The sequence below is a fragment of the Acipenser ruthenus genome, chromosome 7 (assembly GCF_902713425.1).
Source record: "Acipenser ruthenus chromosome 7, fAciRut3.2 maternal haplotype, whole genome shotgun sequence".
NCBI classification, from domain to species: domain Eukaryota; kingdom Metazoa; phylum Chordata; class Actinopteri; order Acipenseriformes; family Acipenseridae; genus Acipenser; species Acipenser ruthenus.
Window position 1 is genome coordinate 36,108,016 of NC_081195.1, and position 8,814 is coordinate 36,116,829.

The 8,814-nt window shown below is 39.2% G+C and overlaps 1 protein-coding gene across 3 annotated transcripts in view; it reads right to left on the reverse strand.

Annotated features, from left to right (window-relative positions):
- LOC117415536 (synapsin-3-like) overlaps positions 1–8,814 on the reverse strand; it is a 203,774-nt gene that overhangs the window by 72,045 nt on the left and 122,915 nt on the right. The window lies entirely within an intron of this gene.

Below are 8,814 nucleotides of genomic sequence, written 5' to 3' on the forward strand. Positions count from 1 at the left end.
TACCGTAAGCCATAATAGTAGTACAGAATTTCATGTTAGATTTTCGAAATGTCGCATTTTTAAATTGTCAGTTTTTCGTTAAGTATATGGAAAACTACAAAGCTGTATGCAATTCAATATGTTAACGTAACATTATTCAGCAGGTTTCATTCGACTTTATGATGAAAAGTCAGTTAATTCTGTAGGGTGATACAAAACTTTTGGTAGTCAGATTAACAAGGGGGTTAACAAAATACCCCCTGGGGGTAAATAAACACTGTAGACCCCAACTGTGTGTGCCTGTATGTGTGTGGCCTCATTTACAGTGTTCAAGGGGTAAAATAAACGACAAAATCTACCTTATGAGGACAAAGTTTAAACAAAGTAAACTTTCAATGGCAGAGTATTTACTTTAGCTCCTGTAACCTCCAGTATAGTGTTGATCCCCAGGCTCCTTTGGACTTTAGAATGGTACATGTACACTATATTAGAGTGAGAGCAAAGTGCTCATGAACACTATAAACAAGCATATCCGTGTGTGCATGTGTGTGTCCATGGTTAACAGTGAGATAAAGAAAGTCAGTCTGCTTCAGTGTTAGATCGGCTGTGCTTGGCTGTAAAGCTGAGGGAACACAGAGCCACTTTGAGGCTTGGAACTTGGCTTCAGGAGACTCGGTTTCAGTCCACGGCAAGGCACATCAGGGGGACTTGGGGCTTGATACAGCAAAGTTGTCTCAAACTATGTCTCCCAGTCTCCTGAAACCAGGTTTCAAGCCACTGTTCCTGAAAAAGTGGCTTTGTGTTCCCTCAGCTTAAGTGTTAAGATTTCGACCCTTCTATATAGAGCCTGAAAACCTAAATTGTCTGTCTGTAATTAGATCTTAATTTTTTTCTATGCATTTCAGATGTCAAAACAACAAACAAACAAGAAAATCGCAGTTTATCTAGTTTAAAAAATGTACCTGCAGGCATTCTATATATATATATATAACTCTCTATTGTTTCACCTCCAGAATCATCTGATTCACAGAAGCTGTCCGGTGCTATGATCAAAGCTTTATGAATCAGATCCTGAATGAGTTGCAGGAAAGCTTCCTAATCTGGTCCCATCCAAACACCCTGGAGAATGTCAAAAAAAATGCATTGGTTTTCTCTTTCACTGTTATTCAGCAGGTTGTCTTTTGAAGTGAATTTCCTGTCTCTCTTTGTCATGTCAGAGCTATGCGGTTTCAGTGTGTCTCACACTGTGACAACAATCCACTGGACCCAGGAGACAGGGCAGGGGTTGTGGATCGCACATAGCTTGGCGGACAGCTCTCTTCTCCTGTTTTTTTGTTGCTCAATTTATTTAAACAGCTGGGCGACGCTTCACAGCCACAAGTTTCTTGGGTTTGACTTTATTTTTTTCAGGGTCCCTGCTGCAGTAGTTGCGGCAGTGCAATCCCAGACTAGGCTGGTGATGACTTGTGTGTGACGCAGCACGTTTACACACTGGCCTGTCACGCCTTTATCCCCGGTGGGTACTGGTAGCCAACATCACAAAACCACCGCCTATTTTGGCACAGTTTGGCAGGATCTGCTTGAGAGGGGCACAGTAGCAAGTTGTGCTCATTGGCCCACATTGACTCACCTAGTAAAAGCACTTGTTTAGTGTAGGACAGAAAATAAGTAATACATGATACATGAAGAGAGAAATGCGAAAGAGACCTGTAAGCAAATAACAGCAGCACTGTCCCTTTTGCTCTGCACACCTCCAGATACCATGTGCTCTCCAAATAGAGCCTTTTGAACCCACTTACAGAGGTACAGAGAAGGACAACAAGGCTGATCCCAGGACTCAATGACATGAACTATGAAGACAGATTGAAATAATTAAATCTCTTCAGCCTAGAAAAAAGAAGGGAAAGTGGGGACTTGATTGAAGTCTATAAAATCATAAATGGTCTAGATAAAGTGAACCCAACACACGAGTTCAAGTTTAACACAGAAGAAAAAGAGGGCATAACTGGAAGCTGAGTAAAAGTTTTGAACAGAAGGAAGGAAGCACTTTTTTAGACAGAAAGTTATAAATAACTGGAATAGTCTACTAGATAAAGTAGTAAGATCTAAAACACTAAGGACATTTTAAAAAAGGCTAGATCTCTGCTTTTAAATTAGTTCCCCCCAGTAGGAGAGAATGGTCTGCTAACATGGGACGAGCCTGGATGGGCCGACTGGCCTTTTCTCGTTCCCAAACTTTTCTTATGTTCTTATTGTGCGTCAACAATGAATACCCAAGCCTTACATCAGAAAGGAACAATCGTCTGGTGATTCAGTAGATCACCTCACTGCGCTTCTACACCCCCTGCTGGTCCGGTGCCTGAGGAATCCAGATGAAACAGAAGCATATGATTGGATGAGTGGGTGAACTGGTTTGACAGCTGGATTGATGGGAAAGGCTGGTCCGTAGATCAGTAAAGAGTTATGGAAACAAGCAAGTTCAAATTAGAGGGGTTAAAACTGAGAAAAGCATCCAAAAACTCATAAAACTCATAAGCATCCAAAAGGGATAAGAAGTGTCAGTGTGGTAAATTCATACAATTTAAACAACGGCAGATCTTAATAACTCTCAAAAGCTCTTAAGCTTCCTCTATCACTGACTTCTCTTCACTGGATTTTAGTTGTGTTGAGTAACGTTAGCAGGAGGGTTAATAAAACACGCCTGCGGGTAAATAAAAAAGACACACAGGATCAGACCCCAACTGAGTGTGTGTGATTGTGTGTGTGTGTGTGTGTGTGTGGGTGTGTCTGTGTGCTAGTTTATAGTGCACGGGTGTCAAACTCCAGTCTTTGAGAGCCGCAGGGTCTGGTTTTCATTCCAACTTAAGCTCTCAATTAACATAATTGATCTAATTATTTGTTGAATTTGACATACTTAATATTTTTTCAAGGTCTTTTACAGTTGATGGTTTTAAAAATGCACTTGATTCAAGGTACACTACCTATGAAACATTATGAGGCCTGAAGAGAAGTGTTAAATGTGTCCAGTTAATCAAATAATTAGACCAATTAAGTAATTGAGGGCTTGGGTGGAACGAAAGCCAGAAGACACTGCGGCCGTCCAGGAACTGAGTTTGACACCCCTGTTATAGTGCTTGCTGAGTCAAAAAAGTCCTCACAAGGAAGGAAACTCCACAAAACCAACCTTACAAGGACACAGGCCAAGCCCCTCTGGACTTTAAGATAAGAGACGGGAGTCAATGCACAAACGCTATAAGCAAACATGTGTGTATGTTAATGTTCATTGCTCACGAAGAGATGAGGAGAGAGTGAGACAGCTTCATGGTTTCAATTGGACGTGCTTGCCTGTAAGATTTCTGATCTTTCTGTGAAAGCAAAAATCCAAAAAACATGAGCTCTGGAACTGTAAGGCAACTCCCTGTGTGTGGTCAAGCTTTCTATGCCACATTTGGCTGTAAATTCACCAAAAAAAACATTGCAACCTGCCACCTCCGAAACAACACAGGGTATTTTCTCTATCCTTCTTAATCTCCTTCCACCAGCTTACAGCATCAGCTCTCTTTCAACCGCGGCACAGAACCAACAAGACCATCATCTGAGTGAATTTGGAATTTGGTAGTGGGTGCAACTGAGCAAAGCAAATGCAGTCTGAGGAGTGGGATCTGCCACAGCCTTGTAAATGGAGCTTTGTCTGGGGCCACCAGCAGAGAATTAGCAATATTAGGAGGGCACACGTTGAAATCCTTGCCAGTGGCCATTGAAACATGCAGGCTGGGGGCTTCTGTGCACAGATCAGCCCCCGTCTGATCTGTTCAAACGAACACACACAAGGGGGTGGGGGGGCGGTGGATGTGTGGTGGAATTTTCCCTGTGTTGGCCTTCTAACCCAATAAAATGTTTACTTGATCCTGGAAATTTCCATGGATCCACCACACACAATTTTCCATGGATCTCTATTAAGAATGCAAGTTTGTGTTATGACTGTGACTGATTCACTGGGAGGAGTTTGCAGGGATACGTGACCGCAAGGGTTGCGGTCAATTCCTTTTTAAATTAAATTTCCAATTTAAATTAGAATTTGATTAAAAGGGAATGGGAATTGATTTTAAAAAGTAATTGGAAATGGAACTGGAATTGAAAAAAAAAAGGAATTGGCCCTGACCCTGGTGACGTTCCTTAATGATTTTCTGCTTGAAATCTGTTCCTCTTGAAAGAAAACCCTTTATTTACCCGGTCTTGGATCAGACAAGCGTCTTTCAAGTAACATCCAAGTCTTCTCTACAACATCTGGAAACCAACACTGATAACGCAGCTCCATCTCACAGAAGAACTTGGGTGCAGCAAGCAACTTTAAGGCTATCGACTATAATCATCTTGGTTTAACTAATGGGAAAGGGGGTAGAGGAGAATTTACCATGGTCAATTTGCATAGTTACATTACAGTTTACCATGCTTTTCCTACACAATACACTTACTGTTGTATTGGATTTCGATTGTTCTTCCAGGCAATCTGATTGGCTGTGCAGCAAAGCAGGACAGCAGTGTACCTACAGCCATTATTATTATTTTATTATTATTTGTTTATTTAGCAGACGCCTTTATCCAAGGCGACTTACAGAAACTAGGGTGTGTGAACTATGCATCAGCTGCAGAGTCACAACAACGTCCCACCCGAAAGACAGAGCACAAGGAGGTTAAGTGACTTGCTAAAGGTCACACAATGAGTCAGTGGCTGAGGTGGGATTTGAACTGAGGACCACCTGGTTACAAGCCCTTTTCTTTAACCACTGAACCACAAAGCCTCCTATATTAGCACTACTATGTCACAGGCAAAGATGCAACAAACTGTTGATGATTCAAATATTCATAGCCATGGCTTTTATTTTGCAAGGCTGAATTCAATATTTATTGAATGATTCATCACTACGGTGCCCTATGTCAAGCCTCATCCTATACGCAGCTAGCTACCCAGAAACACTGCTAAACTTCTGACATGAGAACTGGAATAATCGAATGAAAAATGTGAACGTCTTAGTGCTTTTAATAATAGTACTCCTCAATGCATGCATTGCATTACTATGTATAATAATATTCACATGCATGTTTTAGTTGTATTTGAAGCCTTAGTGGTTAGGGCTCTGGACTCTTGACCGGAGGGTCGTGAGTTCAGTCTCAGGTGGGGGGCACTGCTGCTGTACCCTTGAGCAAGGTACTTTACCTAGATTGCTCCAGTAAAAACCCAACTGTATAAATGGGTAATTGTATGTAAAAATAATGTGATATCTTGTAACAACTGTAAGTCGCCCTGGATAAGGGCGTTTGCGATGAAATAAATAAATAAATAAAGTGTTGATTAAACTTGGAAATGTTGTTGCTGATTTGACTTCTAAAATATTGGAATCCTGTTAACCCAGGATCTGTTGATAAAAATAAGCTTAGAAAGAAATCTGCAACAATACATAGCACACTGGATTGCAGCAACATGCTCATAAAAGTTCCCTAAAGCAAAGATTTATATATTTATATTACTGCAAGATTTTATAAAGCAAAGTGAAAACAAAGTACAGCATAGGTAAGCATTGTAAAGTCGAGAGAGGTATGGTAAAGCATATTAAAAAAAACATGGTAAACCAGGGTTATGCATCGCATAACAATGGGAAAAGCATTGTAAAAGAGCAAAAATACTGTTGTAAGCTTTTCTAAAGGCAGAATCCAAGCGCTGTTCAGTTGACTGTATTACTGTATACCCACTTGTACTGTATATGGCACTGTATGTACTTCCCCAGAGTGGGGTGGGGACCCCCATCTCAGTCATGCTATACAGGGATCATTTATCGTTCAATCTCGGCTGAAAAGATAACACAGTTGCACTTAAACCAAGGTTATGTTTGCAGTGTAACGTGTGAATGCATGAAAAAAACAAGTGGTTCATATTAACGGAGAGCAATTAAACAGCAGCAGTCTCTAATATGAAACATCACCTGATCTCAGAGGATTTCTTTGGGATGTCATCATTCACTGAAACAGATACATTTGTGATATAATATTATTCTTACTCTCCTTAGCGCCCTTCCATTCTTTTTCATTTTTGAACTGCACTCAAATTCAAACTGTCCAGCACAGCACCGCAAAAGGGAGGGCCTTGTATTTGAAAAATAAAAGCCGAAGACAACATGTTCCCATGTTCTTTTTATAGGGGTTGGTTGCCATGGTATCTATAGGAGGCGAGATTCCCAGCACAGCCACTGACTCACTGTGTAGGGATGTCACTTGACCCCCTGATCTCTGGTCCTGAGTAACCATGTTTGAATGCTGTATTTCCATTAGGGCTCTTTCTCTGTTCTTACAGCTGCAGTGGGACTGGGACACCCCGAGTTCACACATTGAGTCACACATAAGTTACATTTTTCTGAAACGTACAAAAATAACATAAAATAAACACAGATTATTTTTTTTTTAGTCCGACTCAGATATTTTTTTTTTAATTTATTTCTTAGCAGACGCCCTTATCCAGGGCGACTTACAATTGTTATAAGATATCACATTATTTTTTTTACAAACAATTACCCATTTATACAGTTGTTTTTTTTACTGGAGCGAACTAGGTAAAGTACCTTGCTCAGGGGTACAGCAGCAGCGTCCCCCACCTGGGATTGAACCCACAACCCTCCGGTCAAGAGTCCAGAGCCCTAACCACTACTCCACACTGCTGCCCCATAGCATCCTCAACATTTGCTGCTGGAAGCTAGTAAAACTAGCTTGATCTTTACAGAAACACTAGAAAATAAAGCTCATACAAGGGTAAGAAATGAAATACCATGAAAATGTAGATTACATAAGAAGTCCTTTTCACCAGACAGTCTTGCCAAGCCACTGCAAACTTACACACAGGTTTAAATTAAGAGCAGCAATAACCCAGCAGATGGTCTCGCAAACCGCATGCAAGAAGCCTGCTTTTAGGCATGCCATTTTATGAAGCTGTGAAAGTGCACCAGAATACATTTTATTATATACTATGAAAACTGTTTGCCATTTTGCGGGTGTGGGAATTAAGCAACATCTTAATAAGAAACAGAGAAGGGCTGAAAACTACAGGGCCTTCCTTCCTGACAAGTGCAGCCACCACTGTAACTGAACTGAGCACACAAACCGACCTGAGTTAATGCTCAGGGAGGTCATACCCGATACTAGCTTTTAATGCTCAGGGAGGTCATACCCGATACTAGCTTTGTAATGCTTTCATTCTGACAGTGTGTCACGTTTCATAATGAAAACTTCATGATTCTTTGATCAGTATTTGTTCACATTTTCTGTGATTTTGTTTGATATCTATGTTTAAAACATTTGATTAAATCCATTAGACCTGAGTGTTGCGTTTCTTTCATGCATCAGTATATATATATATATATATATATAAGTTTTTGATTAAAGAGCCAACTTCCCAATGTTTTGGTATGTTTAACATGCCTTTGTTAAGGCAAAGTGTGTTTGAAAACAAACATTGGAGGTATTTATGCCATGATAACCACACATTCATTTCTCTTTAAATCTAATGTCTTTGTGATGTCATTCACTATATACTGTAGCTAATGATGTAACGATCTACTGTTACTTTCTGTTTAACCTTCAGGCATCATGGTATCTAGTCTATTTATCCATTTATTTTCTTTTATTCTTCTATACTGTATATTGTCTCATTTTATTTATTCTAAAACCACACACTTTAGGTCCTCCATGGTGTGTCTGTTCCTTGTAAAGTGCTGTACGATCGGTTCGTTTACTCTTAATTCTTATATTTGATAGGTGATCCTGTATTCCTTTATATAACGATGTACCTGTCTCTCCTACAGATTTAATTGTATTACATTGTATGCAAAATATACCATACAAGGTTGCTATCCTTACATGACAGATTTTTTAAGACTGAAGATTTATTTTCTTTATTTGCGATTTCACTCTTATCTTTACCAATATATCTGCACAGTTTACAAGTGCTTTTACTTGTTGCAATGTCCCTTAATGTATCTATGACCCTTTTATGTTTACTGCAGACTAAAATGTCAGCCAAATTTGCACCCCTTCTAAAGCTACAAAGTATACGCAAATGTTTCCAAACAATTTTTGAAATGTTGGTTAATAATTTAGAATATGTAATTATTAATGGTACTCTCTTAACTCTCTCTTCCCTTATAATCAAGTAGTTCATTCCTATTGAGTTTGTCAGCTTTTCTCAATTCTCTCTCAACAATGTGTTCTTTATATCCTCTTTTCTTAAGATTTATTTAAATTCCTTTCTCTGTTTTGTAGTCATTTTCATCCGATAGATTATTTTTATCCTTATATCGAGTCCTTTAGGAATTATTCTTTTGTTTGGACAGGATGTGCACATGACATATGTAGGCACTGATGCATATCAGTAGGTTTTGAGTTTAGAGTATCTGTTTTAATAGATCCTTGATCAAATTTAACTAAGGTGTCTAAGAATTCAGTTTCAGATTTTGTCCTCCTTAATCCACTGAAATGTTAGGGTGAAGATCATTTGCTAATTTATGAAACTCTATGAGAGATTCTTCTCCATGTGTCCATATTCCAATATATATAAAGTGACAAAGAAAAGTGATAAAATGAAAACTCACTATTTGAATAATTAGCTACGTTGTGGCTGAATAAATAAATAGGAATCATAAAGCAAATGAAAAAACAATTCAGAAAGAATCCAAATAACTATCATAAAAAGAATGTTAATCACTGGAATTGCTTCATTACCCTCTAGCGTGTGTTTGCAATTATTTTTTTCATTTGCTATCTTTAGCCTGCCTTTTTGCCTTCACAAAG